Consider the following 24,622-nt stretch of genomic DNA (forward strand, 5'->3'; position numbering starts at 1 on the left):
CATTACGTAAATATGTAAACATAAAAAAATACTTTTTGTAATGATAATAATAGCAAAATAATAACAGTGCAAGCTCAGTTAGAGTGGGTTATTTATTTTAATTATTTCTGAGAAGGAAGTCTCTCTTTTTTAGTTCTCAGTTTTTATGTCCGTCCAATGATTTTGAGTACAAAGACAAAAATAAAACACAATACAATTTTTTTTTCTAAAATTAACATACTATCCTCAATACTTTTCTAAAAGTCATTGGAGCTGCATGCACACAGTAATGATGGAGCAGCTTATTAGAAATGTGTGACTGTAGCTTCTGTTTGGTGTCTGCTATTTAAAAGCAAAATTGAGAATTCCCAGCACTGCACATTGGAAACTCCTGAGGCTAATTATGGTTGAATGAGAATAAAGGAACACAAATGTTGAGATTAATTACATCAGAAGAGGGACGCTTATAATTTTCACTATATACAAGTAACTGCATTTTAGTAAAATACTAATGCCAATCAGGCATGGAAGGAACTCAAACTCGGAATTCAAATGAAGTCTAATGACTTCAGGTGTGACCACAGGCAATGGGGGGTTAACTTACCCAGAAGTCTTCGGGGATGTCTGCCTTCCATTTAAGGACACCCGAAGCGAAAATAAATGATTGAAATAAACAATTGTATCTATCATCCTTCTCCTAAAAATAACTTTTTAAGATATTCCACAGTTTTATTGTATGTTTAAATCTAATTTTTAAGTTTTAACTGTTTTATTGTTTTTGCACAATGACACATTCATTAAAGTATGCCAGAGCTAAAATCTATGAAGTATTTACCCTTTTTATCTTTTTCCTGCTCTCAGAAGCCATTTTCTGCTAGGAACGTGTTTTATAGTTGGAATTTCTTATCAGTGAGAGTCACACTGTAGTCACTTCCTGTCTGAATCAGGACTGAGTCTGCCACTTACATACCTGATATTTAACTCCTTCAGGCAGAGAAAGAAAAAAAGGAACACAGCATAGTTATTTGTGTGCTAGGCACTGTACATACCCATGTCTATCTCATCATGTCACATGTCACTTTGGAAATCCTTTAAGTGTCATAGCCGTAATGAAAGCCACATTCCATGACTCACTATCACGTTTCCTCCTTCCGGCTTGAAAGAAGAAGCACGATAGTGAGTTATGGAATGCGGCTTTCATTATGGCTATGACGCCCAATGGAACGCAGACATCCCCGAAGATTTCTGGGTAAGTTAACCCCCCTCCCCCCCCATTGCCTGAAGTCACAAGACTTAAGTTGAATTCCGAATTCAAGTCCATCCGGACTCGAAAGCCCATGCCTGATGCCAATTCATTTCACTGGTAGTGAAATATACAGTACAACATCACATAACTCATAATGGCTAAAATAGACCAAAAAGCTCTCTATTAAAGCAATGATAAATGTCAAATTGCCTTCTTAAAATAGAAGGCATTTAGGATAATTCAGTTTTAAAGGGAACCTTAACCAAACAACAACAAAAAAATTACCTGTGGCTTCTACCAGCCCCCTGCAGCCGCCCTGTGCCTGGACCATCACTGAACGATCCTCTGGTCCCTCGCAGTGCCCCTCTTCTGGCTGGGCAACTTGACAAGTTAATGGCCACTGTGCATGCACGGCCCTGTCCATGCACGTCCTCGATCGCGCTCCTGTCCTTGCAGTAGAGACTTCCCTGTACTGCGCCACATGCTCAGAGCACAAGCACGATCAGGAGGCGCATGGACTACTGGTGGCCTTACTTCCAGAAGAAAGAAGGGGGGTGGAGGATTGTTTAGTGATAGCGCAGGCACAGGGAAGCTTCAGGGGACTGGTAGAAGCCCCAGGTAAGTTAAACTTTCCCCCCCCCCCCTAGAACGTAGGTTCACTTTAAGTGCGCAACCATGGTTTCACTGAATATGCAAATTGATATGGCTCTAAGGGATACTGCTTGGACCAGTACTAAGTAATACCCAGATAGCTCATAGACCCAGAACTACTAGGTAAGTATACACCAGCAGTTCTGGATGTGCATCTTTGATTCCATGGGCACATATTCAGGAGTAATGCATAAAAACAAAATGGTTGCAAATGCCTTTTGTTTTAAGTAGGCAATATTCCATTTAGCATTGCTTTTTAGTAGTGTTTTTTTTTTTGGTGTATTTTAGCCCTTTATACTTTCCTAATTGTTCTGGGTCACCATGAGCTGTGTGGGTATTACTTATTTGAAGATACACATATATTTGTATGTTATTCTGTACTATATATTTCTCTACCAGAAAAAAAAAATAGCAGGATTCAGTAGTATTTTACTACGGTATATGATTAATTTCTGTATGGTGAAAATTATTAGCAGTCCATCTGATGTTATTGATATGAACATTTTTGTTCCTTTATTCTCATGCAAACATTATTATCCTTGGGAGTTTCCACTGTGCAGTGCTGGAAATTCTCCACTTTGCTTTTTAACCACTTTGTCCACTGCTACGGTATATCTACGTCATCTGCGGCACCCTCCAAGCCACCATGCCGTAGCTATACTGACTTGCTTGCAGCCTTGCTGTGCCTGATCGGGCGCACTTCAGAGCGCACCCCCCCGGCACTGTCATCTGCCTTACTAATTGGGGAAAGGGAAAATGTTCCATTGTAGCCAATTAGTGACCCCCCTACCTCCCCCGCGTATGAACGGACATCACTGTAGCAAATAGCGGTGTTCCTTTATCTCTCCCCCTCCGTGCCAGATTGATAAAAAAAAATGCCCCTGCAAGGATAATATCTCACCTTACCTGGTTCCTGTGATCATCCTTCAGCCCCAGCTTCCAATAATCACAGTGCATGCAGCCCTGTGATGCCAAACATCCGGGTCCAGGCTTGATGATGTCATCAAGCCGGGACCCGGTGTTCGGTATCACAGGGCTGAGTGCAGCGCGGTGAATGAAAGCTGGGCCTGAAGGATGATTGCAGGAACCAGGTAAGGGGAGATATTATCCTTGCAGGGGCATTTTTTTATTGACCTGGCCACAGAGGGGGTACAGTAGTAAGGGGGGGGGGCGCATCTGGCTACCCATAACGGAGGGTGGGGGTAGTGTACTGAAAGGGGGGGGGGTTGAAATGTATTTTGGGGTCCATCAGGGTAACAGGGGGTGGGAAATTAATAATGGGGGGCACATTTGATAGTCCTGGGGGCTATAACCTAACACTGGGGGCACATTTGGCTATAATGGGGAGGGAGCGCTAATCCTGGGGGGACATCTGGCTACAATGGGGAACATTGATCCCGGGGACACATCTTGCTATAATGGTGGGCCGTATTATGGGGGGAGCATCTGTCTATCTATATGGGGGGCTAGCAAATACAGGGGACAGATCTGGCTATACTGGGGGGCTGATATTGGGGGGCACATCTGGCTATACTGGGGGGGCTGATACTGGGGACATGTATGGCTATCTATCCTTGGGGGACGTAATACTGGTGGCATGTTTGTTATCTACTGTAGCATTTTTTATTTTTTACTAGAATTGGTGAAACCTAAGGATTAATGCAATTTTTCATCATCCCCCCCCCCCCTTCTTTTTCCTATTAAAATGCATAGAATTTTTTTTCTTGGGTCAAAATACCCCCCCATGAAAGTCTAGTATGTCCTGAAAAAAACGATACCTAGATCATTTAGGTGTCGTGAGTAGGGATAAAGTTATGGCTGTTTAAATAGGAACATGGCAGCGTCAAAACTGCTCTGGTCCATAAGGGGAAAAAAAGGTCTGGATGCAAAGTGGTTAATTTTCTTTGAAATAGCAGTCTCCAAAACACCAAACAGAAGCATACACCAAGGCTGTACATCTAGAACTGTTGGTGTATATATTCCTAGTGGTTTGTGGTCCATGAGCCTTCTGGGTATTACTTAGTACTGGTCCAAGCCCTATCCCATCGACACTTAAAACAGGGGTAGAGGCACCCAATGCATACATGATAAGTTAATAAGCTGCTGATATTATAAACAGTGAGGTGATCTTACCAGTTTATTGAAAAAAAGTTTTTTTTATTTGAGCACATATAATTGACAATGCGTTTCATGGGTGATTGCCCGCTTCCTCGGGTCAGGGAAAAACAGGTGCCTTAACTGCTATGGCTGTGTAGCATACATGAGTGCCTCTATGTGACTTATTATCTTTTGTGCATTGGATGCCTCCACCCATTTTAAGTGTCTTTATATACCTCTTTAGAGGTGATTGTTCTTTAGTTAGTCCTAAAGAACATTTGGAGTGCGACCACCCAGTTCCTTTTACAGACCTGGTGGGGATGGTTGATTTTCCACCTGCACTGATAGTGGTTGCAAAGATTTACAATCCACCTCTGTGAGTATATACTTCTGTATCATTTTGCTTTTATGAATCTTACAGGTTTTATATGATTCTGCACCACTGGGCTGCTGGTCTCTTTTTGTCTTTTAGATGAGCCTGGTGGTTGTTACATTCGCAGGAACCATCAACATGAGATACCTATCCCATAGAGCCATAGCAATCCATGCCATGCACTAATGAGGACCAGAAGTCCGAAACAGCTGTCTGCATGTTGGGTTGATGTACTGTCAAGATTTGAATGTATTGGTATGCAATGCAAGGGAATCGCAAGGAAGATTGTTTTGTCACTATGCAAGAAACACTGAGACTGGAATTAAAGGAATAAATATAAAGATTTATTGCTAGCAGACTCAAGAGATAAACAGCAAAAATGTTGTACATTAAGGCTCATGTACAGAGTTATGCAAAATAAACTGTCAAACAGAATACACAAACAATTGGCATTAAGTTTATGCATAGAATCGCATAAACAATTGGCATGAAGTTTATGCATAGAATCATACAATCAGGATGCATAAACAATTGGCATGAAGTTTATGCATAGAATCATACAATCAGAACACATAAACAATTGGCATTAGGTTTATGCCTAGAATCATACAATCAGAATGCATAAACAAATGGCATTAAGTTTATGCAGAGAATCATACAATAGTCAGGCAATCATTATAATCAATAGTGCAACTGGAAACAAAACTAACACAGTAGCAGAAGACTATCAGGGATTGCATATGCTATGAACCCCTTGCATATAGGAGAATATGCAAGGGAGTTCCGAGCATAACAATAGTGTGCCTACTGAACCCTGAACCTGACTAATATATACACATAGGAATTATATACACCATATACAAAGGCAGAGCAACAGAGTTATAATTGGCAGGCAACAGAACGTCATACATGCTGGGTCAAAACCAGAGAAACAAACCAGATACAATCGCTTAGGCAAAGGGTTAGTCTAAATACAGCAAACAGGTCAAACACGGTAAGAGCAAGATACAAGGCTGAGCAAGACAGGAAGGCTAGGACTCAGGATCAGAAACTGACGTTGATGAGCTAACACAGAGTGGCCTGTTAAAGCAGCTTATATTGTGTGCAAGAAAGTCAGATGACAAAGTCCAGGTGATCACAGACCTGCCCTCATTAAATCTGCAATAACAGTTCCTGTGAGTGAGACCTCTGCAGGTGGCAGAGAATATTTCAAGCTGCTGAAAACACTGAGGAAACAGAGGACATCTGCTGGCGAAATGGAGGAAGTTCATCAATAGTTCAGGATATTTGCCAGCAGATGCTTCTCGTGCCATGTACCTTTGTAAAATGTTTTAGCTATAGGCTCACTATACACCAGCAATTCTGTATGTGCAGCATTGTTTTCAGGAATAAATAACGAGATGATTTGCATATTCAGGAGTAAAGTGAATAACTGTAGCCCCTCTCATGTGTTCAGGTACCCTGTTCTTTGGAGTCTTTATATGCTGATTGAATGTTGTTAGGAAGCCGATTGACTGCATAGGTGTGGTTTGGTTTCAGAATCTGATTGGTTCATTACTGTAGATGTGTTTTGAAAGCAAACATTCACATGGGGCTAATTTTTTTTGACTACTCCATTCTAACTATATTTTATACAAAGCAAGCCCAAACATGTATGTTATATAAAAAAAATGTACCAAAAGCTACTAAATATTCAATATGCTACAAGCTACAATATGCTTCAGCTCTGGCATCATTTAAAGTAAACCTGGGATAATTGGGAGTAAAGGATTTTTATAATAACAATAACTTTTTTGTGTAGCGCTTTTCTCCTGTTGGACTCAAAGCACTTGTGAGGCAGCCACTAAAGCACACTCAGCAGGCAGCAGCGGTGTTAGGGAGTCTCGCCCAAAGAACTGTTTACTGAACAGGCAGAGCCAAGATTCGAACCCAGGTCTCCTGTGTCAGAGGCAGAGCCCTTTACCATTACACTATCCAGCCACTGTTACTTACCTGGGACTTTATTGAGCCGCCTGTAGTTTTCAAGTTCCCTTGTCATCCTCCTAGGCCCCTCTGTGGTGCCCCTGTGATGTGTGAAATTCAGCTTGTGTGCAGAACTGGCTGCACCCACCACTTGATCATGCTCCTGTGACCGGGAGCCCTCTGTGCAAGCACAGTTACAGTTTTAACAAACTTGATATGTGCAGAACACTCACAAGTCACAGACTTTACGGATATGACAGTGGCACAAAGGAGGGGACCAGGTAGGCAGTGAGGGAACAGACTAAAGGGGACTAGGGACGGTCGGAAATGCCAATTCCGATTTCCGAGAAGTCTTTTTTTTGGGTCATTTTCTTTTGCGTTCTCTGATTGGCTAAATACTTCCGAGTTAGCACAGAAGTATTGGACCAATCAGAGAATGCAAAATTTTACTGAGGTAAACGGAATGCCATGGAAATTTTAGGCCAATCACAACACTCAGGAATACTTGGTAGTATCCATAGTTACATAGTTATTTGGGTTGAAAAAAGACATACGTCCATCGAGTTCAACCAGAGAACAAAGTACAACACCAGCCTGCTCCCTCGCATATCCCTGTTGATCCAGAGGAAGGTGAAAACCCCTTACAAGGCATGGTCCAATTAGCCCCAAAAGGGAAAAAAAATTCCTTCCCGACTCCAGATGGCAATCAGATAAAATCCCTGGAACGTCACCGGGCATTACCTAGTAATTGTAGTTGTGTAGTTGTGTCTTTCAACACAAGGGAATCATCTAAGCCCCCTTTAAATTCAGGTATAGAATTTGCCATAACTACTTCCTGTGGCAATGCATTCCACATTTTAATCACTCCCCAGGTAAGAAAAAAGTATTTTCTCCCATTCATCTCAGGTACACTTTAACTCAGAGGTAGGGAATCTATTGCTCGGGAGCCATATGTGGCTCTTTTGATGGCTACAGCTGGCTCACATTTAGGGGTTGATTCACTAATCTACACACTGCTCAAGCAGCGCAGCTTAGTGCGACAGTGCAAGTAAAATTGTCAAAGTAGGAACACTACTGCTGCTGTAGCATGCACTACTAACTTACTCACACTCCCCCCAAAACTAACAGCTGCTCCAATTGTCCCACCCTGGACCCTGTCAGGTCCAGTGACTTTGTAGGATGAGATCCCTGCTCTTTGATTGGCACAATAAGCAGCCTATTGGGCCAAAGTGTAGGGATTTCATCCTACAAAGTGATTCAACCCCCAAGTCAGCTAGCTAATTGTACGAGCTGTTAGTCTGTATTTCTCCTGTCTGGCTCTTGGGGAAATTGCTAAAGTTGCTGAAACCCAAGAGAAGCTGAAGACATGTCTGACACTTCCACTGCCCGGAGGATCAACTGTATACACATCACCATGGCAACAGGTACGTGCTCTCTGCTGCGCATGCACACTGTGCCAGTTTGAAACATATTGTATGGCTCTTACAGAGTTACATTTTAAAATATGTGGAGCTTATGGCTCTCTCAGCCAAAAAGGTTCCTGACCCCTGCTTTAACTCCTTGCTGACCACCTCACACCAATTGGAATGAAAGTGGCAGCAGCCCCAGGACCGCCTAATGCCAATTGCCGTACAGTCCTGGGGGCGTGTTTTGCTGGGGATCGCGCATGCCGATGCATGCACAAACCTTGCTTGAGCTCCATCATCAGTCTCCCAGCAGTAATTGCTGCTAGGAGACTGTTAGACGGCCGAACCACCATCTATTTACATTGTACAGCACTGCAATGCTGTACTGGGGACAGCTGTGTCACTCGGCTGTCCCCTGGGGAGGCACAAGACCGATCAGCTGTCATAGGCTGATGCCTATGACAGACAATCACTGTGATTGGCTGGCAGGGGGGAGGGAGGGTGGGGGAAAATTAAAATAAATAGTAGGTAATTTTATTTAGAGAAATAAACAAACAATAAAAAAATAAATAATTAAATAAACAAACAAACCAGCAGCGATCTGACCCCACCAACAGAAAGCTTTGTTGATGGGCAGAAAAGAGGGGGGGGGTTAATATGTGTGCATATGGCTCCACAGCGAGCTCTTAAAGCTGCAGAGTCCTAAATTGTCAAAAATAGCCTGGTCACTAGGGGGTGTAAGCCTATGGTCCCAAAGTGGTTAATTTTATTTCTCCAACAAAAAAAATATGTAATTTTCTGTAAAGTGTTAGAGAAGTTCACTCGCTTTCTATTGCAAAGTTGCCTAGTAACACAAAACCAAATAGCAAATTAACCTGAGAAAAATGACACTCCTTCCCTTCTGTGTATAAAAACCTGAAAATAAAATATAAACATTTGGCCAATTATCTTATTTTGATTCCTAATTTTTAATGTGTTTTTCGAAGTGATTATTAATAAGTAAGGTTTGTATCATTCTATTTTTTATTTTACATGCAATTGTCTTTTTATTGACATATGGAATGCCACTAACATTTTTCTCTGAATCTCTTTTACTTCTTTATTATTCAAACTGTAAATGATTGGGTTTAGGGCGGGGCAAATAATATAGGAAAACATAGATAGATATTTTCCTTGGTTTGTAGCGTACTGAGTTGATGGCCCAAAGTACATGACCATTGCTGTTCCATACGATAAAACCACCACCATGATGTGTGAGGAGCAAGTTGAAAAAGCTTTGGACCTTCCAGCAGAATGAATTTTCAATACTGATGATATAATATATATGTATGAAATTATAACCAATAGAAAGGGGAGCAATAAAGCAAAGAAGCAAGTAATTGACATTACGATTTGACTTAAATAAATACTACTACAAGCCAGTTGAATGATGGCTAGAACTTCACACATAAAATGGTTGATGTGGTTTGGATTACACAGAGCCGTTGGCATTGCAAGCGGGGGAATTATAAATATGACAAAGCTTGCTATCCAAACAAAGGCAGTAAGTCGATAACATACACTCCATCGCATGAGAATTGTATAACGTAGTGGATGACAGATGGCCACATAGCGGTCGTAAGCCATGAGGGCAAGGAGCAGAGACTCTGTCCCTCCCATAAGAAGTACAGTGAAGAACTGTATTGTACAAGCACCAATAGAGATTGAATTATGACCAGTCAGAAGGTCGGAGAGTAAACGAGGTACAGCAGATGTTGAATTGCACAAGTCTACAATCGATAAAATACAAAGGAAAAAATACATTGGAATGTGTAACTGTGAGTTAATTAGGACTATGAACATTATCAGAATGTTCCCCAAAACCGAAATAAGATAGATAATCAAAAACAGCACAAAAAGTATAATATTTGTCTTCAAACTTTTTGAAAATCCGAGCAAAATAAATTCAGTCACGAAGGTTCGGTTGGTAGTCATTGAGCTGATCCTTTTAAAATCTAAAGTCAATTAATTGTTCACTGAAGAAGCTAATGTAAGAATTTTTTTTTCTGAACAAATCTGCAATGACTTGAAATGTTCAAAAATGTTGGTAATTTATAAAATGTTTAACTCTACTTGTGTACTTTGCTAAACTGGTGTCATGCCTTGAAAGAGGTTTTTGTCTCTATCTTCTAGAGTATCTTGGTATGGCTATATTTATTGGCTGTCCCATCTATATTTCAATTGTACAAAGTATGCCATACAAATGTGTTTTCTTTTTATTGTGCTTGCTTGTCACAGAAGATGTTAGAAAAATAGTAAAAATAATAATTTCTAAATAATTTATAATTCAATCCTAAGAATCAAAAAGTCAAAATAAAGATTGAATGCAGAGATAAAAAATGTAATAATAATAATAAAAAAAAATTGCATATGTCTAAATAGCTCTAAAAATCTTATATATAACAATTGTCAATCTACATCAAACACAGAGTTTTTATGAACAAAAATATTATCAATCAATGAGAATCTTTAAGTATTTGAAATTATTCTGTTATCTAATGATTGATGTACATTTGTGCAGTTTTACTTTATTTATGTGATCATATATGCACATTGTTCAAATAAAATGATTTATACATATTTGAAAAGTACAATTTAATAAGCAGAGGGTCTTTCATCAGGACCAGTGTAAGGAATCACTCCTCTCGGCTGCAGTATGGTCTGAGGCAGCTGACACTCAGGCAGAGGGTTTATGTAATAAATATATACAGGGAGTGCAGAATTATTAGGCAAATGAGTATTTAGACCACATCATCCTCTTTATGCATGTTGTCTTACTCCAAGCTGTATAGGCTCAAAAGCCTACTACCAATTAAGCATATTAGGTGATGTGCATCTCTGTAATGAGAAGCGGTGTGGTCTAATGACATCAACACCCTATATCAGGTGTGCATAATTATTAGGCAACTTCCTTTCCTTTGGCAAAATGGGTCAAAAGAAGGACTTGACAGGCTCAGAAAAGTCAAAAATAGTGAGAATCTTGCAGAGGGATGCAGCACTCTTAAAATTGCAAAGCTTCTGAAGCGTGATCATCGAACAATCAAGCGTTTCATTCAAAATAGTCAACAGGGTCGCAAGAAGCGTGTGGAAAAGCCAAGGCGCAAAATAACTGCCCATGAACTGAGAAAAGTCAAGCGTGCAGCTGCCAAGATGCCACTTGCCACCAGTTTGGCCATATTTCAGAGCTGCAACATCACTGGAGTGCCCAAAAGCACAAGGTGTGCAATACTCAGAGACATGGCCAAGGTAAGAAAGGCTGAAAGATGACCACCACTGAACAAGACACACAAGCTGAAACGTCAAGACTGGGCTAAGAAATATCTCAAGACTGATTTTTCTAAGGTTTTATGGACTGATGAAATGAGAGTGAGTCTTGATGGGCCATATGGATGGGCCCGTGGCTGGATTGGTAAAGGGCAGAGAGCTCCAGTCCAACTCAGATGCCAGCAAGGTGGAGGTGGAGTACTGGTTTGGGCTGGTATCATCAAAGATGAGCTTGTGGGGCCTTTTCGGGTTGAGGATGGAGTCAAGCTCAACTCCCAGTCCTACTGCCAGTTTCTGGAAGACACCTTCTTCGAGCAGTGGTACAGGAAGAAGTCTGCATCCTTCAAGAAAAACATGATTTTCATGCAGGACAATGCTCCATCACACGCATTCAAGTACTCCACAGCGTGGCTGGCAAGAAAGGGTATAAAAGAAGAAAAAGTAATGATATGGCCTCCTTGTTCACCAGATCTGAACCCCATTGAGAACCTATGGTCCATCATAAAATGTGAGATTTACAAGGAGGGAAAACAGTACACCTCTCTGAACAGTGTCTGGGAGGCTGTGGTTGCTGCTGCACGCAATGTTGATGGTGAACAGATCAAAACACTGACAGAATCCATGGATGGCAAGCTTTTGAGTGTCCTTGCAAAGAAAGGTGGCTATATTGGTCACTGGTTTGTTTTTGTTTTGTTTTTGAATGTCAGAAATGTATATTTGTGAATGTTGAGATGTTATATTGGTTTCACTGGTACAAATAAATAATTGAAATTGGTATATATTTGTTTTTTGTTAAGTTGCCTAATAATTATGCACAGTAATAGTCACCTGCACACACAGATATCCCCCTAAAATAGCTAAAACTAAAAACAAACTAAAAACTACTTTCAAAAATATTCAGCTTTGATATTAATTAGTTTTTTTGGGTTCATTGAGAACATGTTTGATGTTCAATAATTAAATTATTCCTCAAAAATACAACTTGCCTAATAATTCTGCATTCCCTGTATGTGGATGCTGGCCCTGCCTGGGATTGAATCCTGTTTTCTCATGTTGGAGGCGGTGCGCTTGACCACTGTGCTATGGCTGATACGGTCAGGAAGTTTGCTGGTCAGTACTGGGTGGGTCAGCTGACCTGTAGTGGTCATCTGTGTCAGCTGATCTCACTGTCAGCTGATTGATACCTGCGTGTGATTGGCTGTTGTGTGCATGTGGACGGCTACTGATTGGTTGCATCTAGTATTTAAACCTACTGAGTGCTTTCTGTTATTGCCTGTGATAGCTTCTAGCTCTTGTTTGCTGGCTACTCTGCTTTCCTGTTCTTGTTATTGGATTATCTGGATTTCGACCTTTGCTTGTTTATTTGATTTCCCTTGTCTGCTGCCTGCACCGTCCAATTGCCTCGATTACCATTACGACTGTTTGTTGCCTGCCCTGACCTCGACTTGTCTGACCACGCATCTGTATTGACATTCTGCACCTTAATTACCTCAGCTCTATAGGTCTCAGGTGACTATTACAAGTATACTGTATCGCATCCATTCCTGCCTTGATGTCTTGCTATCGAGCCAGGTTATATGTGACATCTACCTGCAGGGGTTTAGTTTGTTTTTAGGAAGGAGCTTTGCGCAGGTGTTAGGGCTGGATTATATGCTAGTCATATGGGCATACGATCTGACCTATAGCTAGTACCTGGCAATCCTGACAACCAGCTTTTCAACAGACTTAAAGAGAAACTCCGACCAAGAATTAACCTTTATCCCAATCAGTAGCTGATACCCCCTTTTACATGAGAAATCTATTTATTTTCACAAACAGACCATCAGGAAGCACTGTATGGCTGATATTGTGGTGAAACCCCTCTGTAACGATCGGTGTAACACAGACAGGGTCTGATTACTGGTGATCTGCAGTATCACCGAGAATACAGATATATACCCGATTATTGATGATCTGCAGTATCACCGATAATCAGATAAATCTCTAACCTCTAGACACCTGGGTGATAAGAGTGTTTGGTGCAACAGAAATACTTTGAGGACTGCACCTGAGGAGCAGGTGCACCGCAGTAAGGAGTACTGCACAGTAACACGTTCCTTCCGCAAGCCTGAGACTCTCCCGAGGGAGGGGTCAGGCTAGGAGTAGGAAGGACAGAGTGTGAGTGACACCAAGGAAGGGTGTCACCCACAGGTCTGTGAGTTATCTCTAGACTGAGGAGATAGCTCTTGAGGTCGGGCAAGCCGGGTCAGCAACAGACAGACAGATCAGGGACAGAGACAAGAGACAGATGCGGAATCCTAAGACAAGCCGAGCTCGGCAACAGAGTATCCGATATAGCGAAGTACCTAATCAGAGATCAGAAGAGTAGTCAGGAAAGCAGAAGGTCAAAACAGATAATCACCAATGCCTAGTGTTGGGTGTGAGCTCCTTGATCATCAACACCCTGGAACTGGTCTGAGTATAACTAGATGGTAAAGCTAATTCCTAGTCTGAGGTGTGGGGTCCCTGGTCAACAACACCTAGGAACTGGTCTAGATAGTAACACAGATAATATACAGTTTTCCCTAGACTGAGGTGTGAGGTCCTTGATCATCAACACCTAGGAACTGGTCTAGATAATAACACAGATAATATCACAGATACTGACAAGGTCTGAGTGCTACCATGTAGTGATCGCAACGCCAGACACCAGAGAAATGACCAGCACCCAGTATATATACCCACGCGCTCTCCAGCGCCTCCCCTAAGTGCTGGACCAATGAAAACTGATAAATTTGTCAGCTGATCAGCTAGATCAGCTGACACCCTTCTGACTGCCATAAAGGCTCTGTCTCTCAGCGCGCGCGTGCGTCCTTCTGAACCTGTGTGGACTATCAGTCCCAGCCACACCAGACATGTGTTGTAATGCATCTGTAGGTTTGAACGCGGGGCCAGCCGCACCGCTGTCAGAGCATGTGGTGGTTTCCCCGCGTTCAGCCATACTGCTGACAGTAGGCCCATGCGTGCAAACCGCCGCGCCAGACGCAGAATCCGCCGCCTTGTTCACTGGGCATGCGGCGGTTTCTCTGCGCTCCGTCAGGCTAGTGGATGCAGGCTCATGCGCGCCAGCTGCCATGTTGAACGCGGAATCAGCCGCCTTACTCTGAGTACTCGCGGAGGCTTTTCCGCGTTTTCTCACACTCTCCCACAAAGAAATTCTGAGTACATACTCTTGGCAGTTTCCTGTCTGTGAACCTTGCTGCATTGTGGGAAATAGCTGTTTACAGCTGTTCCCAAATGCCAAAAAAAACATGCAGCAGCTACATCACCTGCCCACAGTAAAAATGTCACCATGTAATAAATGCCAGAATGTAAATCAGGGAGAGGAAAGATTTTACAATGGGCAAACACTGACTAAATCATTTATACATAATTATTATAAAAATGAAGCACTTTTTTTTATTACATTATTTTCACTGGAGTTCCTCTTTAACTAAGCAAAAAAACACCAGTCATTAGTTATACATTATGAAAGTTAACAAAGAAATAAGCAAGGCTCCATAACCAATACAGACAACCTTTTAAGTAATTTATTTGCAGTTAACAGCAGCTTGGCTTGAAAGAAAAGAAAAAAATGGTATGGTGTGGACTATATTTTATAATAACAGAGGGAAAATGTAAACTTTTTATTCAATTTCAAGCTTTATTTAAACATAGTTTGAATGTTAAATTACACACACACACAAAATCCAGGCTCTTCACCTCGAGCTAGGACATTTAAACATTTGCAGATGTGGTAGGGAGGGAGATGTTGGAAGGGGTGTGGCAAGCAAAACAGCAAAGTCAAAATGGACTTCCGCACACTCATGCAAATCCTCATGTGAATCCATTCACAAAAATCAAGCGGCAATCAATGCTGTCCATACAGCTAAGTTAAAAGCTGGGATCTTCGTTACAAGAATAAAGTCTCTTGTGTAGTCATACGCCAGGTAGAGGTAGCCCAGTGTCATATGTGTCCTTACTCTGGCCTTGTAACCAGGTTTGCTCAAATCCGGTCTGGGAGACATCCGGATAGTTGCTATCCGGATATCTCCCAGTAAAGCTGTATGACGTCTTTTTCGTCCATCCCTGGCACCTCCCACGATGTGCCGCATGCACCAGTCATGTGACTACAAACACTTCCTCCTTCAAAACGGACGGAGGAAGTGTTTGTAGTCACGTGACTGGCGCATGCGGCGCTTGGAGCGCATCGTGGGAGACGCCAGGGACGGACAAAGAAGACGTCATACAGGTAAGATTGACCCCTCCGTACAGCTTTATTGAGAGATATCCGGATAGCAACTATCTGGATGTCTCCCGGACCGTATTTGAGCAAGCCTGCTTGTAACATGCATAGCACAAACATGCACACATTCAGCACATCAAAACCTATCCAAGGAATAGGAGCACATATCCTTACCTACCTCACTGGGACAGATAGTGCATCTAAATAATCCTGCAAGGGAGCTGCTAGTACCTGCATATTTACCATGCAAGCACACCAGCTAGCTGTGTGCTTAGATCACGAATAGGGGAAGAGGGAGAGCACTAGATAAAATCCTAGCCACAAAGGATCAAATACAATAAAAAACACACAACATTCAGGCTCCTCAATGAATACAACTGATACAATAAATTGACTAAATACTGATAAAGATTAGAAAGTCAGGATGTATTGTAAAACAAATAAAAGGTTTACTTATATTTTTACTTGGACTAACAATAAATTATTCACAACAAGCTTTCATTCTAAAAATGAGGGTAGCTGTTTTAAAAACGTGCTCATACAAACACACTTTTACTCTAAGGGAACAAACAAAAAAACTGATTTCTGCTGAGAACAACAATTTCACTTAAACAAATACTTTCTATGAAAGAAAAAAATAATTTCCTCTGTTAAACACTTATGCATAGTTATATGCCACTTCTGCTAATAATGTTGTGTCTCCCAAAGTGTAACGATTGGTGTCAGCGAACAGATGTCTGATTATTGAGTGATCTGCAGTATCATCAATAATCCAGACACTATACCTGATTATGTAGTGATCTGCAGAATCACCAATAATACAAGTATAGCTACACACAGAAGGTATACAATGTATAGTGCTTGATCAACAGTAGTACTTGATAGATTAGCTATACCTCACCAGAGGAGCTGGTGGGTACTATCAGTACAGAGGCCCTCACCAGAGATCAGGGCTTTCTGGTGGGGAGGCGAGGTCAGACAGGCAAGGTCGGCAACAGACAGGTAGTAATGGTACAGAATCAGAAAGCGATAGGAAGGTGGTTATACAGGCAAAGTCGGCAGCAGGATCAGATGGGCAGAAGTACAGAGACAGTAAACGAGAGAGAGGTCAGAAGCAAGCCAGAGTCATACACAGGTATCAATAAAGAGTAATGCAAACAATAATAATCCTATCTAGTGTGAAATCCCCGGTTTCCTCCCGGATCAAAGCACACCGGATCCATCTAAGGTCTGAGCGCTAACACGTAGTATTCGCAACAGCAGACAGTTTGCGAGTGAAGCCGAGAGGCTTAAGAAGCAGAAGAGACCCAAATGGCACGCCCACTCCTCTGAGCCAATGAGGAGCGGCGAACATCTCCTCTGACGTCAGCCGACCATCTGGTCAGCTGACGCGCCTCCTCCCTGCATAAAGGTCCTGTCTGTGCGCGCGCAGGCTACAATGCAACCCTATGTGCGGCTGACAAACCTGTCCTCGGCGTGCTAGACGCCGGTGGCACGGGTGACACGCTAGGTAGAGGAATGGAGGCAGCTGCGGAGGACGCCAGACTGCCCGCAGCTGCTTCCTCCATGTTTATTACACAAAGGCAGTTAATCATGTTTATCCCTTTTTAACAGGAAAGGGGGTTTTACAAGTAAATATTTTCCAAACCTACATAGGAAAATAAATAAACTCTTATTTATGTGTCTCCAAGAAATCATTTTGTCACTATATGAGTAAGTACATTCTGTAAGAAATGTGAAAAGATTTTTGTTTTTAATGTGCACCATGTCTTGATTTATCATTCAATTTCTGAGTCAACCTCGGCTGGTATGCAGATCCTTCTTTCTGTGAAAAAAGCAAACAAGACAAAAACACAAAAGGCAAAATTATCAGGACAGCATTTCACATTGCAGGGGATTTAGTGTCATTTGTTACCACAAACTAAGCTTCCTCTGTTGCATACAGATACAAAAGTATGTTAGAGTAAGGACTCTTTTCCACTCGCAATCACAAATCACAAACGCCAGTGATTGCGACTTTTCATTCATTGGGCTTGATTCACTATGCGGTGCTAACCTACTTAGCACGTCTAAAGTCTTTAGGCGCGCTAACCAGGGTGCTAAGTAGGTTAGCACTGGTTCTTTCAGTACTGCGCGCAAGGTTTAGCGCGCCCAAAGTCCTATGCGCGTGGTAAGACCCATAGGCTTTAACGGGCACTTCGCGCGGAGCACCCTGCGCGCGTAAAGTTTTACGCGCATAAACTTTTGCGTGCGTAAAACTTTACGCGCGAAAAGCTCTTTAAGACGTGCTAAGGGGGTTTTCACAGGCGTGCTAACAGTTAGCACCGCTTTGTGAATCAAGCCCATTGTGTTATGTGATTGCGATTTTTCACACGCAATGCACTTGCATTGCACAATCTCAAAATCGCTCCAGAATGTGATTGCACTTTGCAGAAAATCTAGTGGCGTACCTACCCGCAATTCCTATGTTAAATTAGCAACCTAGCGATTTAAAAATTGCTAGCATTATGCTATTTGAATTGAATTGCCTCTAGTGGAAAAGGGCCCTTGCTGTGAAAATGTGAAATACTCTATACCATGAACTATACCTCGTACTTTTGCAACTTAAATATGTGTAATCATTTAACGTGTCTTAAATAGACTAAAAATTACATTCATTTTTAATGTAAAATTCTTAATGTTATAACACTATTAGGGCCATATGCAATTCACTTTTTCACCTGAGTTTTCTCCTAGGTGATAGTTTAAAACTTGTCAATAAAATGCCCTTTAAACTACCAGCAAGCAAAGAAATACTCAAAATAATTTTAATGGTACTTTATACCTACTTATTGATACTTGTTTTCCATTGCAAACCAATCAAAGATGATTTTTTTTTCTCCTAGGAGAAAACTCAGGTGAAAAAGTGAATTGCATATGGACCTATTTGTGTTCAAATCATTTTAAAGCATAAAAGACTATGTTTCAAAAAAATAAAAAAAAAATAAATGTAAGTGACATGATAAATCTGTACAAAAACATACAAAACAAATATTCACATTAGCATTATTCTCTGTGAAAGAAACGGTCTTTGCTCAATGTAGTAGGAGGACAATGCACATGTTAGATGCTTTGTTATTGTTCTGGTAAATTCCGTTTGCTAGCGATATTATAAAAATGAAATAGGAAATTCCCAAGATTGTACATTCAAATTATGTGGAAACCCTTAAGGCTCATTATGAGTACACAAATGATTATGACTATACTGGTGATATTAAATGATGCCAGGGAAATAGGTTTAAAAATATAAACTTTGCTCTGTTATTTTTGTAGTGTATACTGTTCTTACACATTGACCCTGATTAAAGGGAACCTGAAGCAGGGGGAGTATGGAGGCTGCCATATGTACTTCCTTTTAAACAGGATAAAAGGGAAAGAGGTGCCCAGAGAAGATAAAATGCGTTAAAAACAAATAAAATGAAAAAAAGTGAGGTGGCTTACCTCAATGAAGACAAATTCGCATATTGATAGAATTTTATTGCACTGGCAATGCGTTTCGTGGGTGCATACCCACTTCCTCAGGCTAAATAGCAGTGCACTGCCTAATAGTGCTTGTAGCCACAAATAGGGTGCCTCATTTGTGGCTACAAGCACTATTAGGCACTGCTATTTGGCCTGAGGAAATGGGTATTCATTGAGGTAAGCCACCTCACTTTTTTCATTTTGTTTTTAACGCATTTCAGCTTCTCTGGGCGCCTCTTTCCTCTTTATCCTGTGCTTTCACCCTCCTTTTGGAGGGGGATCAACCCTCTTTGACCAATTTAGGTCATTTGAGGTTCGCTTTTTATCAAAAGTGCGACCATCACCAGCTGCCCGACGCAGCTACCTGGGGGGCTTTAACGATGTGCGGTGACTCGATTGGGAGCTCTGGGGGTCTCTTAAAGGCGACCCCCAGATGCAGTGGTGGAAGATGGCGGCGTATGTTCAGCGGGTGTGCGCATGTGTGGGGAGTGAGGCCATAGTGCTGAAGGACAGCACCACAGCATAAACATCTCTCCCCATCGCCTGGTGAAAGGGAGAATTGCTCAGGCTTTCACCAAAGTAATCCTCCCTAACGGTCTGCTTGAAAGAAAGGGGGAGAACTGAGAGCCCAATATGGTGTAGTATGTTAATGCGGTGATGTCTGATGCAAACACACACAATGGTTATACTCACAAGGACAGGTCGCCTCCAAGGCAACCACTGGATAAGCAGGCGGGGAGAATTGTAACCTAACCCCGCCCAGGGTCAAGAAGTCGCTCTCTGCAGACAGAAGGAAATGGGGATACACCCCTCCACCAAGGGTGGACTAAACAGTTATGTGGTATAACAGAGGCGCCAAGTGGAGTAAAATTAGTTAAAATTGTTAAAAAGGGGGAAGTGGGTGGACTCCCTAACGGTCGGTCATCGCACAAAGGAAGCCGACAATAGGATTTGCCGATAATCTTTGCGCAATGGCAAGGTGGTAAATAGCTCACATCTGCAAGCTACTTATCACCTTGAATAGGATATGGCCCCTTATGTTTTCATTCAGTCCTGTCTAACAACAGTAACAGATGGATTGTCACCAGGGATGCTTGGATACACTTTTTTTTTAAATCCGAATTGATTCAGATCCCGAAAGCTAGAAATCCGGATCCAAATCAGATTTCCGAATCCGAACGTTCCGGTATCTGAATAGAATTGGATATCTCAACCCATTATCTGGGAAATCCGAATTGATTAGGATATCTGGATAGAAAACCGGAAGTGGCCTTTAAATTGCTTCCAAAACGTTTTTTGGAGTAAATGATGCATGAAGCATCATGTTTTTTTTTAAAGAGAAACACTAATTGATTATGTGGGGAGTTTAAAATACAAAAAAAAATGGCTGTAAATTAACATCAGGGCTAGGTTCCAGACAGCGGTCGTGCAGCCCACATTGTGTCCAAAGTCCAACTGCACAACTGGGACATCACAGTTTTCTGCCCAGACTCCTCAAAAAAATTACACAGCAATTGTATTTTGGGTTAAATATAGGCGGTATCAACACAGCAGCAGTGGCCTGTGGCACCCTGGCGGTGAGAGCAGCACAGGCAGCAGGAACAGGGCGATGAAGCAGGAGTAACGTCTGCCAGGAGCATGCCAGAGATTGTACCGTGGCACGTAGCCCTGGTAGCATGGCTGTAAAAAAAAATTCTGAACCAGGCGGCTTAGTTAGTAATAGTTAACATTTAGGAGGAGCCAGGAGGTTGTGGTAGTGGTAAAGGGTGGTAAGGGAGTTATAGTGATTCCCAGCCACTTCATGTCCCCCTCTTGCCAACAACAGGAAAAGACTCATCCAACAGGGTCTGGCGGCATTTTTTCCTTGCACGGGAAGCGGTGGAGGAAGCAGAGGAAGCCACTGAGGACTGGCTGCTTGAACAGGCCTCAGTGTCGGAAGGAGTGGCAGAGGGGGTTCTGGTGCTCTGAGTCTGACCACTGCCAGCGCCAGCTTGCTGCGAACAGGCGTACTGGTGAGGGTGGAGGTCTCAGGTGTAGAGCTGGTGGTGGCCTGCTCATCCACTATCAGCTGGAAAATGGCCGCTATACATTGCTGTGAATCCCCCTAACAGCTGGATGGCCAGTGGCTAGCTGCGGAATGGACACTGCCATGACTGAACTGCTTACGGTGGGCGCAATGTTGCTCGCTCTCCTCTTGGCCTTGCTGCCCCTCCCCCGGCTGCCAGTGCCAGCAGACATAGTACAACTTATATGTGATGATGTCACCAGATGATGTGGGGTACTTGTACTTTATTAAAATCCGGGTTGGACTTTAAAGAAAATCAGCACTGAGTGACAGACAGCAGAGTAGAAGACAGTGCACACTAACTGTCTAACTGTCACACTGACACTGCTCAGCACTGCAGTAATCTGTAGTAAGCTAACACAGTACTACTCTAACAACTAACTAACTAGCACTGCAGTACTAACTACACAATAACACCATAATCCTATTCCCTAACCTATACTGTAGCTAAGGCTAATAGCAGGCCAACAGTCGAACTGGCCTGCGCACAGCACACACACAGACACAGGACAAAACTAGCAGCTGCTGCAGCACAGAGTCTGACCGTCACTGAATGAAATCAAGCTAGGTTTCCAGCGAAGGATCGGCACCATAACCAGTATCAATAGCTCAAATACTTTATTAAATCATTAAAAGACCAGCAACGACAGTCCGCTGTTTCGGCATAAGCTGCCTTTCTCAAGTTGCCATATTGTCAAATGCAAACATACAATTCACCACTTTACTTATATACCCATAGCCCCACACCTTAGGGCGTACCCGGTACCTGTGCATCTACCTGGGAAGGAGGGGAGCCGGACCTGATGGAGAACTACATCAAGTAAGATGCACCAATCGGCGCACTAGCATTTAAAATATCACTCACCAATCAGTTTGCAGCAACAGACCCCCAACCGCCGACTGCATAATCCATTGCTGGCCAGAGGACCTCTGCATCATGTCAATTCACGCCGTTCTATACGGAAGCGGCAATCTCGCACTGCCCGTCATGTGACAAGTCACATGGCCGGCTCATGACCAATCATCTGCACCCCGTATCCAGCCTATAGGAAAGCAGTCAGCCTCGGCGAGTAAGAGGCAGTAGGATGTGTGCATCACCCAGGGGATACAGAGCACGGATAGTGCCGCCCCTAGCAAAACAGTAACAAAAACATTAAAGCGCACCATCCATACTTACGTGCCCTGCCAAGTTATAGGAATCGATCTGTCACTGCAAACTGGATCCACAGCTCCCAAACTCCCTCATGCACAGTCTAGAAATAAAAACAAAAGATAAAACATAAACAAAGTATACACTATTAATCTTATCTTGCTATAAGAAGTACAAATGGGACATGCATAATAATGTAAAGCACTAAGGCAAATAATGACAGTGTAACATCATTAAATACAAAAGCCCAGATCACGCTCCCTATTGAGACCTGCGGGACCCATGGCATCTAGCCTTTTAATCCAACCCGCTTCTCTACGCAGTAATTCTTTTTGTCGATTGCCACCTTTTCAATCTAAGGGTACACTCTCTATTGCCATAACGCGCAACTGTGATACATTATGGCCATACTTAAAGAAATGTTCAGCGACCGATTAATCCGATGAAGCATTTCTAATCGCATTTCTAATGGCAGTCTTGTGTGAAGCTATGCGGTCCCTCAAACGCTGGGTTGTCATGCCCACATAAATAAACCCACAAGGGCATTTTAATAAATAGACCACATATAGATATGTGTGGCTAATGCGCTCCTCTACTAGAATTCTCAGATATAATGGTATAAATATTAATAATTACACAATCCTGTATATTGTAATGGATCGCTCCACCATGGAGGGTGTCACCACCGTAAAATTCCCAAAATAATGTTTAAGCTTGATGGAACGGAAGAACCAAAATAAGTCCTGTTCCAATTCAAAAAAGTTAGGTAGATGTGTCGGGCTAAAGGAAAGGCCATAATTCAATACTCTCTTCTCTATGTCGGACAATACATACGAAGAGATATTTACCATCAAAGATGAGTTCTCTAAGTCCTCTTCATGGGTCTGAGGTTCATCACATTGCATGGTGGTTTTCCTTTGGGCATACCGCTTGTACCTGCGACCACCTCGCCGCTTCCTCCTCCTTGGGGGCGGTTTGGGGAATTTTCATCCTGTAAACACTAAGTTGGGTATTCCATTGGGACAATATACATGGGTGGATAGGATAGTTAGTGAACCTGACACATCGCTCCAGCGTAAACAGGAACTTACCAATAAGTTTTGAGCACGTGGCTATCCCACTGAATGTTTTGATACCAGTAGGAGAGGGCGGAGACCTGTGAGAGTCTCTACACCTCAGTTACCATTCGTGTCCACGTTCAACACGTGCAGTGAAATGGTCAGTAGAAGTATTTGCTGTCACTGGCACATTTTGCATGATGGTTTACCTAGGATTCCTGAATTTAGGTACCCTCCTCTTATGTCTTTCCGGCGGGCTCCAACCATGCGTGATAAGCTACGTGCTAGTGGGGGCGATGTGATCAAAAAGCTCCCCAAAAATAGGGGTATGTATCCCTGCCTATCCTGTCATATGTGTGGCAGTGTGGTTAGGAATACATACTTTAATCACCCTACAACTGGCACTACATTTGAGATTAGGAATAGATATACTTGTGATTCAAGCTATGTGGTCTATTTATTAAAATGCCCTTGTGGGTTTATTTATGTGGGCATGACAACCCAGCGTTTGAGGGACCGCATAGCTTCACGCAAGACTGCCATTAGAAATGCGATTAGAAATGCTTCATCGGATCAATCGGTCGCTGAACATTTCTTTAAGTATGGCCATAATGTATCACAGTTGCACGTTATGGCCATAGAGGGTGTACCCTTAGATTGGAGAGGTGGCAATCTACAAAAAGAATTACTGTGCAGAGAAGTGGGTTGGATTAAAAGGCTAGATGCCATGGGTCCCACAGGTCTCAATAGGGAGCGCGATCTGGGCTAACCACTTGTGTTTTAGAGATCTGTGCTGCATGGGCTCTGCAGCCCGCAGCACAGATCGTGAATACAGCAGGGCGATCAGACCCCCCCCCCTTTTCCCCCCACTAGGGGGATGACCTGCTGGGGGGGGTCTGATCGCCGCCGCTCTGTGTGGCCGAGCGGGGGGTGCTCCTCAAAGCCCCCCTCCGCAGCGTTTTCCACCCTCCCTACCTCTTCCGCCCTCTCGCTCTGGCTGTGCTGTGCGCAGGACGGATATCCGTCCTGCACATTGTAGGATAGGCTTCAGCCTATCAAATGACGGTGATCCCCGGCCAATCAGAGGCCAAGGATCGCCGATCTGCCCTACGGCGCTGCTGCGCAGCAGCGCCGTATGATGTAATCAGCTGGGATTTCTTCCCCACGTGTTTACATCTTCCCGGCGAGCCGCGATCGGCGGCTCTCCGGCTGTTCACAGAGACACCCTAGGTGAACTGACATGGAAAGGCCGCTCGATCGAGTGGCCGTTTCCATGGTAACCCACTTAAGACCTGCTGACGCCTATGAGCGTTAGCTGGTCGTTAAGTGTTAATGATGTTACACTGTCATTATCTGCCTTAGTGCTTTAAATTATTATGCATGTCCCATTTGTACTTCTTATAGTATGATAAGATTAATAGTGTATACTTTGTTTATGTTTTATCTTTGTTTATATTTCTAGACTGTGCATGAAGGAGTTTGGGAGCTGTGGACCGTGTTTGCAGTGACAGATCGATTCCTATAACTTGGCAGGGCACGTAAGTATGGATGGTGCGCTTTAATGTTT

This window comes from Hyperolius riggenbachi, chromosome 4 (genome assembly GCF_040937935.1).
Source record: "Hyperolius riggenbachi isolate aHypRig1 chromosome 4, aHypRig1.pri, whole genome shotgun sequence".
Classification (NCBI taxonomy): Eukaryota; Metazoa; Chordata; class Amphibia; order Anura; family Hyperoliidae; genus Hyperolius; species Hyperolius riggenbachi.